Source organism: Plecotus auritus (genome assembly GCF_963455305.1).
Source record: "Plecotus auritus genome assembly, chromosome: 8".
Taxonomy (NCBI): domain Eukaryota; kingdom Metazoa; phylum Chordata; class Mammalia; order Chiroptera; family Vespertilionidae; genus Plecotus; species Plecotus auritus.
The window spans coordinates 21,370,344-21,379,688 of NC_137782.1; positions in this window are offsets into that span (position 1 = coordinate 21,370,344).

Here is a 9,345-nt window from a genome sequence, read left to right on the forward strand (position 1 = left end):
AGATATAGGAAATTTCTCTCCAAGAAAATGCTGAATAAGAAACCACCCCCTTGCTTGAAGCCAGTGGAGGGAAAGGAATACTTAGTTAATACCTAGTTACAGCTCATCTTCTGAAGGACTTAATTAAGGGCTTGGTAATCTCCTCACCTATTGATCTCGGACCAGAAAGCATTAGGTAAATTCCCAGAAGCCCTGAGCTTTTCAAAATTGTTTCTCTGAACTCCAAGCCTTTTGTCAGTCGCCTGTGCATCCTCCCAGGATGGAGGAGGGATGGAATTGGTAGTGGCTACTGGGGCTAGAGGTGGCAGGCAAGAAGTCTGCCTGCCTTTAAGTGTGCGTTCTGAACCACAGAAATGAGAGTCCGTGGGAGTGGGCTGGGAACAGAGAGGAACTGCTGGAGAGGAGGCCGCTCAGACCCACTGGGGTCAGGACACACAGTGCCTTGTGGCTGTGAGTTGGGGAGCGGGTGAGTTTGGACTTCATCATGGGGACAGCTGGGTGACTGAGAAGGCCAGACTTGGTTTTAGAACTCTCCCAGGTAAGCATCATGCCCAGAGATGCAGCCTTCAGTGGCTGGGGATGCCACCACATAGACCTGGAGGGCCCCGTGGCTCTGGGTGACAGGGTTTCTTTCTGAGCCACACCTGCCTCCAAGAGCCCGCCCCCCCTCCCCCCACCTTGGGATCCAGCACTGGAGAGGAGCTGAGGGACTGGGTTTCCAGTGGACTAGCTCAGACCCCCTTCATCTTGAATGAGGAGCAGGCTGGGGCTTCTCAGCCAATCACCAAGCCCACCCTAATGAGCCATAAGGACGCCTGATTGCTCCTTTGTGTTACTGGGCTGGCTCTCAGCGCCTCTTCCATCTGAGGCTGTGGGGTGGGGAATGGGGGCCTTGATGACTAATTATGCACCACCGGTTTCCTGTTTTAGGATAAACACATGTTGGGGACAGGGTTTCTCCCCTGCCACCCCATTCTCAGATATCCAAGTGCCAGGCATAGATGAGTGAGGGTGGGGTGAAGGTGAATAGAACCAGTTCCCATGGTTTGCAAGGCATATATTTGACTATGGGGGCAGAATCATATCCCTATTTGGCTGAGTAACTGAAGCCCAGAGAAGGGTTACTGTATAACAGGGGTGGGCAAACTTTTTGACTCGAGGGCCACAATGGGTTCTTAAACTGGACCGCAGGGCTGGAACAAAAGCATGGGTGGAGTGTTTCTGTGAACTAATATAAATTCAAAGTAAAGGAGCGGAGGGGAGAGCAAGAGAACCGGATAGAACAGCCGGATCCGGCCCCCGGGCCGTAGTTTGCCCAAGGCTGCTGTATAATCACAGATAGTAGATAATGGAACCAAGTAAGGTTTCACTCATTAATTCAGTCAGCAAACATTTATTGACCATCTACTATGTGTCAGGCACTGTGCTAGGTGTTACATATAAACCCAGAGCTTTTCCAGTTGAGACAACAATAAACATACTAGTTTTTATTGAGCATTTACTATGTGCTGGGTGCTTCACTACCCACTTTTGTGTGATGTTTCATTAATCCTCCACCAACACTGTGAAGCTACTGAATGGGGCAGAAAGTGTTTCTCTCTGTCTCCATCCTGAAAGGTGGCACATGCCAAAGGTAGTTCACAAATAGGGGCATTTGGAAAGAATAGGTACTGAGCAGCTGAAGAGATGAGAGAGAGTCCAAAGGGGGAGGAGTCACCTCAAGATGAATGACCACATGGGCAACTCCAGAGATCTGATCAAAGAACTCACATCCCATCCCGAGGAGGGTGGGAGCCTGATGAGCTGATTAGAACACAGGCACGCACACACAAACACACACATGCATGCACACACCCACAGATTGTGTTGTATTGAATTGAACACAAACTAAAAGCCTCCTCCACATCTTCCTTTGGACTCCACGTACAACTCTGGGCACTGCCCAGTTTAACCATGAATGTCCCAACCCTTCCTCGCACTGCCAAGGCATGGTTTTAGAACAATAATTTTTATCCCCATTTAACAGATGAGTAAATTGAGGCTGAGAGACCCTGAGTCACCTGTGCCAGTCACTCACCCAGGAGTGGCAGAGTTGACTCCAGAGCTGAAATCTGAACCAACCTCAGGCTGCCCCTGGAGCCATTGATCATGAGGCCAGCCTTGCTGCCCTGGGTACCTGGCAGGCAGTGGGTGGAAGAGCCTGAGCCCCTCACTGTAAAACAGAAAGCCCCTCCCCCTCCTCACACTCCTCCTCCCCACAGCCCAGCTCGGCTCAGAGCTATTAACCAGGTCACACTGGCTTGTCCCAGTCCAATAGTTCCCTTAATTGCCTTTTTATACCACGTCGTACAACTGTTCATTACGCTGTCATATTTCCCCTTGAAGGCAACAGTGGGGGAGCAGAACCACGGATGGGGACCCGTCCAGGTGGCAGGGGCTGTGTGTGGGGCACCAATGTGTGAAGCTTATTTTCTCCTTGGTCAGAATGAATTAAACGCATGCTTCTCACACTTGAGTAATACATGAGCCATTTTTAAAGGGGAAAAATAAATCTACAGCCCCCTCCCAACATTTGACAAATTATCTTTATTACAATTTTACTAAAATATGTACAAACATAAAGCTAAATATAAAACCTTATCCTTTTAGCTCCATACAAATGGAAAAGCTAAGACCATGCACCAATGTGATACAAAGAAAGCTACAAAATCAGAAATTTCAAAATAACACAATTCATTTAATGTGATGGATGATGTGTTGCTAAAATTAAATCGCCACTTGCACAGTGAGCATGGTTCTGTATGCTTCAGCATTTAGCCCCCCTCTGTTCTTTTGTCATGAGGCCCATGACAATTAAAGCAGTATTTGGTCTTCCAAGAGAACCAGAATCTGCTGGAAGATTTTTATAAGACATAAAATAATATAAAATTAATTAATTCTGGGTGAGAGCTCACACATCCCAGGTTAGAAAACAATCCATGTCCCAGGAACCTTTATGAGCCGTGCAGGGCTAAGCCATCCTGTGGGAAGAGCCATGTGCTCTTGGGGCTGGAGAGCCCAGGACACAGAGTTCAGCCCTCAGAGGCCAGACTTCACCAAGACTTCAGTGAAATCCACAAGCATCTGCTCTATACCTGCCCTGTGCACCCCACCCCCCTGTCCCAGAGGAGTTGCCCAGGTGGTCAACAGGAACATGAGGGTCGCCTGGGTAGACACTTATGGCAGTCAGTGCAGAGAGAATGCCTGAGAACAGACATGAGATCTGTGTGGCCAGTGGGAGTCAGATCTGGATTGCAGCCTCTCCCTGGTGCCCGAGGCCCAAGGCCTTCCTGGCAGACTCACCTGGAGAGCTGAGTTTATAAGGGCAGCTCTGATCTGGGGTTTGCATCCTGGGTCCGCCATTATTTAGCTGCAAGACTTTGGGCAAATAATTAACCTTTCTGTACTCCAGCGTCCTTATCTGTGAACGGGCATGAAACCAACCCAAGTCACAGGATGCTGTAAGGCAATAATGAGGGAACACATGTAAAGCACTTATCCTAGAATAAGTATTTATTAAATGTTAACGTTGATATCTCACCTGAATCCAGCTCTCAGCAGAACTGGAAGAAAACAAAAGTTCTACCTTGGGCTCTGAGGCTGGAGGCCAGGGACACATCACGCATGGGCTACAGAGGATTTGAAACGGCGCAACGTTCTGTGTGTGTTTCTGGAGAGAGGATCTTCAGCCTCATCAGATGTCCAAAGGGGTTGTGACCTAGAAGAATCTTTGGCTCCTGAGCTAGTGCTGGTCCGGGGCTGGCAGAGGCCTTCAGTGTCTTAGTCAGCTCGAGTGCCATAACAAAACACCACAGACTAGGTCCCTTACAAGACAGGCATTTATTTTCTCACAGCTCTGGAGGCTGGAAGTCCAAGATCAAGGTCTGGCAGGTTGGTTTCTGGTGGGGACTCTCTCCCTGGCCTGAAGGTGGCTGCCTTCTCACTGTGCCTTCACAGGTCGGAGAGAGCAAGTGAGCTCTCTTCTGGAATCTCTTCTTCTATAGACACTAATCCAGTCAAACCAGGGCCCCATCCTTATGGCCTCATTTAACCGTAATTACCTCCTTAGAGGCCCTATCTCCAACTGCATTTGGGGTTAAGGCTTCATCATAACGAATTTGGGGAGGTGGAGGCACAATTTGGCCCACAGCACCGTGAGGTAGGTTATCCTAGATCTGCGTGAGGGAAGGTGTTGACCAGCAAAGGCTAACCCTTGATCCTTCTAGCAAGGATCACCCCCAGCTTCCCTGGCCCAAATAATCCAACACCTCGACCCCCATAACTATCCCTCCAACCTCCCCCTTCCCCCTGCTTGTGCCCATCCATCACCACCTCCCCATGTTCAGTGCTGCAGTTCCTGCCTACAACCTCCTAAAATGACAATGGACTAACCTAAGGATTGTGTGAATTTAAGAAGATAATCCCGAGTGCTCAACAGTGCTTGGCACACTAAGAGTACTCAACAAAGGTTAGCTCTGCACCAACAGGTTTGAGCCAGATCAGACCCACAGCCCCTTTGTACTCCTAGAGTCCAAGGTCCTTATCACAGGGTTCACTGGAGTCACAGCCTCCCCAACACTGTCACTCCCAGTTGTTATAACCGGTGACTCACAAATTCCTGGGGGTGCAGAGTGGTGAACCTGAGTGTGCACCCCAAGCCCGCTCTGAACAAAAATCACATCTCACACAGGTATGTATGACTGGCTTTCAACTATGTAGAAGGTGATGTGAGCACAAAGGAAAATCCATTTGGAAGAGTGACAGAATTCAGAGCTGGATTTTGGCCATTGTGTGTATTTCCTCAAACAATGATACTAAAAGTTCATGGGTGGGGCGGGGGGGGGCGGGGAGGGGGGGAGAATGGTTTTGTTACATCAATTTAATTCAACCCCACAAATGTTTATTGAGTGTTTACTATGTGCTAGGGACCCAGTGGGGAAGGAAGTCACCATGCTCCCTGCTTCCCAGCATAACAGGAGGGCAGAAACCATTGATCTCACCCACCACGTCTGGTCCAGAGCTCCTCTCTCAGTTCCAGGCAGCTTTTCCTAGTTTCAAAGGCTTCTGAGGACCAGGCCTGGGTCCCCATGTCCCCTGTTCCTTTGGCCTTTCCTAGAGCCATGTGCACAGAAGGCTTCACCGAGAGGCCCAGAAGTCATGAAAGCCAGCTTCCCTTGCCCTGAGGCAGGACTCACCCGGATATGATCTCTGACAGGATATCCAGCCTCCACCTGCAAGCCTCCAGAGGTGGGCTGCTCACTGCCTCAGCTGGGGAAACTGCTACTATTTACAAAGTCATTATTGTATTTTACTGTTTTACCCTGAGTCAGAGAGGCAGCACCTACACCCTCCACGGTCCCACCTGATTTTTCTCACCAAAGGCCGAAGAATCAGGGTTTTTGTTCCGGGCCTGGGCTGCCCACGTGGAGCCCTCAACCTTACGGCCCCTCTCCTCCCTTGTGCCTGTGGGCACAGGCTTAGGGAATTGGGTTTGGGTTTGGGTCAGGTGGGCATGCAGCTGCAAGGAAGTCTCACCAATGCCCCAGCTTGAAGAGGGGAGGATGATTTCTAGAGCCAGTGCCTGTCCTTACAGCAGGAAAAGGCCCACAGACAGAACTTGCTTTGGAAAGGGAAGCGGCGGGGGGTGGGGGGGTGGGGGGGTGGGGGGGGTTCCCCTGTCTGTGATCATTCAGCCCCGAAATGATGCTCATGATGTTGGCTTTCCAGGCCATTAATTCAAGGGCTCTGTGCCCCACCCCCATGTTGCTGCCTGCTCTGGGAGATAAGCCCAGTTCTATTTAACCCTATTTATTCCCCCAAAGTGGCCTCCATCTCCATTAGCCAGGCGTTTAACCCCTTGGGTACTGAAGGCATCAAAAATAGAGAGATTGATCTCCTGTGGGAAGAGGGGTGTGCATCTCACCTGGGCTCAGGCTGCAGGACTGATCCAGAATACAGTCCTGGCTTCATGGGGCTTGGCAGGAGTCCCAGGAGCCCCTCACCCACTGTCTCTCAGGCAGCCCATCCCCCCACCCCCACCCCAAGACAGTAGGACCTTGTCTGGCCCTAGGATGAAAGCCCCTACCCCTACCCCTAATAGATCAGCAGCAGGGACAGCTCCAGCTCCCTCACCACACAGCCACCCAGCCTACATTTCCTTTGTCACATCTGGGTCCTGGCACTGGCCAAGAGGAAGGCCGTGGCACCTCTGTCTCTTTTGTACCCTGCTGGCAGGCACCTCTGCTGGCATGTCCTGCTCTGTCTCCCTGTGCCCTCATCCAGTGTGTTCTTTTTATGTCTCCTTTGCCCCCTTCCCTCACTTTGTTCTCCCCTCTTTTCCCCTTCAGTGATCATATAGGAGTATTCTTTCATTTGTGGGTGCCTGACTGTTGGTCTCAGTGTGAATTATATATGTGTGTGTGTGGTTTCCTGTGTCTGGGTATCTGTCACTGTGTGTGTGACTTTCCATGTCTATGCCTGTCCTTGCACTGCTGTGTGTCTAAGCCTGTTCCCCAGCAATTCTGCCTATGGGAATGGATTGAGGGGTGCCTGTCCTGGTTTCTTTGTGTGGCAGGCAGTCTCAGTACAAATCTTGCGTGTGTCTGTCTGTGTGCCGGCCTGTCCTGGGCCTGTGCGTGTTGCTCTGTCAATCTGTGTAAATCTGCCCGTGTGCTTGAATCTGCGTGTTGGCCTCATTTCTTTGTGCACCTGTCAGTTTGCTTGTCATTCTCTGTGTGTGAGTGTGTGTATGCATGTTGTGTGTTGTGTTTCAACTCAGGGGGCCAAGCTGCTGCAAATTCTTCTCATGAGGGTGCCTCTAGAGGAGCTTTTAGGAGAATTTGGAGGTGGATGGTTTCCCTAGAGCACAGCTCAACTCATTACCAGCTAGGTAGGTCGTCCTGTTTGTCTCCTGGGGCTGCCTGCAAGGTCCCCTGCCCTCTGCCCTACTCCTGGCTTCCATTTCTTTCCCTTCAGGTTGATGCAGGACTAGAGGGGTGAGGACAGGGAGGTGGGGCAAAGGAAAGTGTACAGTTCAACTCACTCTGACTCTCACACCAATCATAGGCTTTTTCTTGCACACAGACTTTCCCCCAAACAATGAGAAATGGCCATTGGATATAACAGTAACAACAGCAACAACAATAAAATAATTGCTACCACATATTGGGCACTTAGCATGTGCTAAGCATTTTATATGCAATACCTCATAGAATCCTCTCAATGTGAGGTTATTTTCACATTTTACTTATAAGAAATGGAACGAAAGAAAAGCTAATTATTCCAATGTCACACAGCTAGTATATGATGGAACATGGCTTTCCAATACAGGATGGGCTGCTTCTGAGCTGGCTGCCCAGGAAAGAAGGTAAACAGAGGCATTCTTCCCCCAGTGGCTGCCATCTAATTACAGTAAAAAAAAAACAAAAACTGGAATCTGATTTTGAATTTCATCTTTTTTGACAGCAAAGTGGCCAGACACTCAATAAGCCTGGAGAGGAGATAGAAGGACAAGATGAGGTCGTGGAAGGGAAGGCACAGGAGGGCCATCAGGATTCCTGGGCCCTCGCCTGGCTGTACCCTGGGCTCTCTGTGACCTTGAGCAGGACACTTCACCGCCAGGCCCGGGTTTGCTGATCTGCACGCTGAAGATGAAAGAATGAAAGTAAGGCTCTGCTAGGAGGTCTTAGGGTTGGTTTGAGCATTGAAGAAAGGATGATTGGACTGAAAGCTCTCTGACATGCCTCCTAAACACAAGAATTGGGATGGAGAGCACAGACAGGACTATGCTTGGGTCATCTTGGTGATTCCCACAACAGCCAGAAGACAGCCACATGCATAGTAGGGCTGTGAGACGGTTTGCTGAACGAAAGGTTAATGAATGAATTTCTCACTACTGAAAGAATGTCACAGTCCACCTTGGGTCCTACAGCAGTGATCATCATAAAGGAAAAGGGAAGAAACTAAATACCTTCGAACCCTCATAAAATCCATGCTTTGGCAATGACCAACTGATACATGTATGCCATTGATTCACTTATCAGAGAAGGCCTCGATGGCTATCTTCAGATCTGGATGTGTATGGGGGGCACTAGGGAACCCCAGTCTCTGCCCAGATCATCTGGTGGGTGCCTAAAGAATTTCACCAGGAGCAGAAGTGGAGGGAATGCAAATTAGGAGGTGATGATCTTTGTCTATAGGAATCTGGGGAAAAGGTTCTTTCTCCCCAGAACCTGGGGACTGGGGCGAGGAGGGTCATTGTGCAAGGGCAAATCTCTGGGATGGGAGATCAGTTCTATTTCAAAGCCTCTTTGGAGGAGAGAATCTGTGGTGAGGAGGAAGGATCTCTGTCCTGTCTTTGTACGGAATTCTATCATGATTCTGAGGATCTGTCTGGGGAAGGTCTCTATGGACAGCTTTTCTTGTCATAGTGGGGGTCTTCAGGTTAGGGGGGGTTCCGGTCTAGTTTTCTGCAAGCAGGCTCTTGGGGGAATTTAAAAGGTATATTGGGAGGTTTTAGGAACATCTCTGTCCAATGTGGTGGAGGTTTCCTAATCGGAGAGGAGATTGTGGGAGACTGTAAGGCAGAGGGGAGGAGGAGGGGACTGATTTAGTGTGTGTGTGTGTGGGGGGGGGGGGGTGCTGTTGTCCTGGCAGCTCTGAAGCCTGGTCAAACCCCTCAGGCCGCCCTACTTGTGCGCTGACGTGAGCTAATCTAGAAATACTGCAGGGGAGGAGATAGGGGTTCTCCCAGACTCAGGGCCTCAGGATGGGAGAGACTGAGGGGCCTTTTTTCTTCCTTCTGATCCCCCCCCCCCCCAGGCCTCCAATCACAGCCGCTAATCATCCTTCACCTGGGCTGGGGCAGCAGGGTGGCAAAGGGTGCTGTTTACTGCTTAGGAGGGGTCTGAGCGAGAGTCCAGCTGGGAACACATACCGGGACCCATACTGAGTGGCGGAGGCACAGGGAGACACAATTAGGAAAGGACTCACATAGGCAAAAACGCAAGCAATCCATTTGGAAACGTATGCACACGAAACCCAACACACAAGCTCTGTGCACATCCAGGTTCAAATGCGAACAAAACTACACATTTACATAAACACGGTTAGCAAGTCTCACCCTGGGAATCCACTCAGAGCCAGCCCGTATCACTATCTGATACAGTGTCGGTCTTTGTCTCTTATTCTTGCACACGCAACACGCACACCCCACTCAACAGGAACAGTCTTCGTTTTCATGGCCGGGCAGCCGCCGTGCGAGCAAAAGCCCGAGCGCGCCGCGCCGCGCCTGGGCCCGCGGCGAGC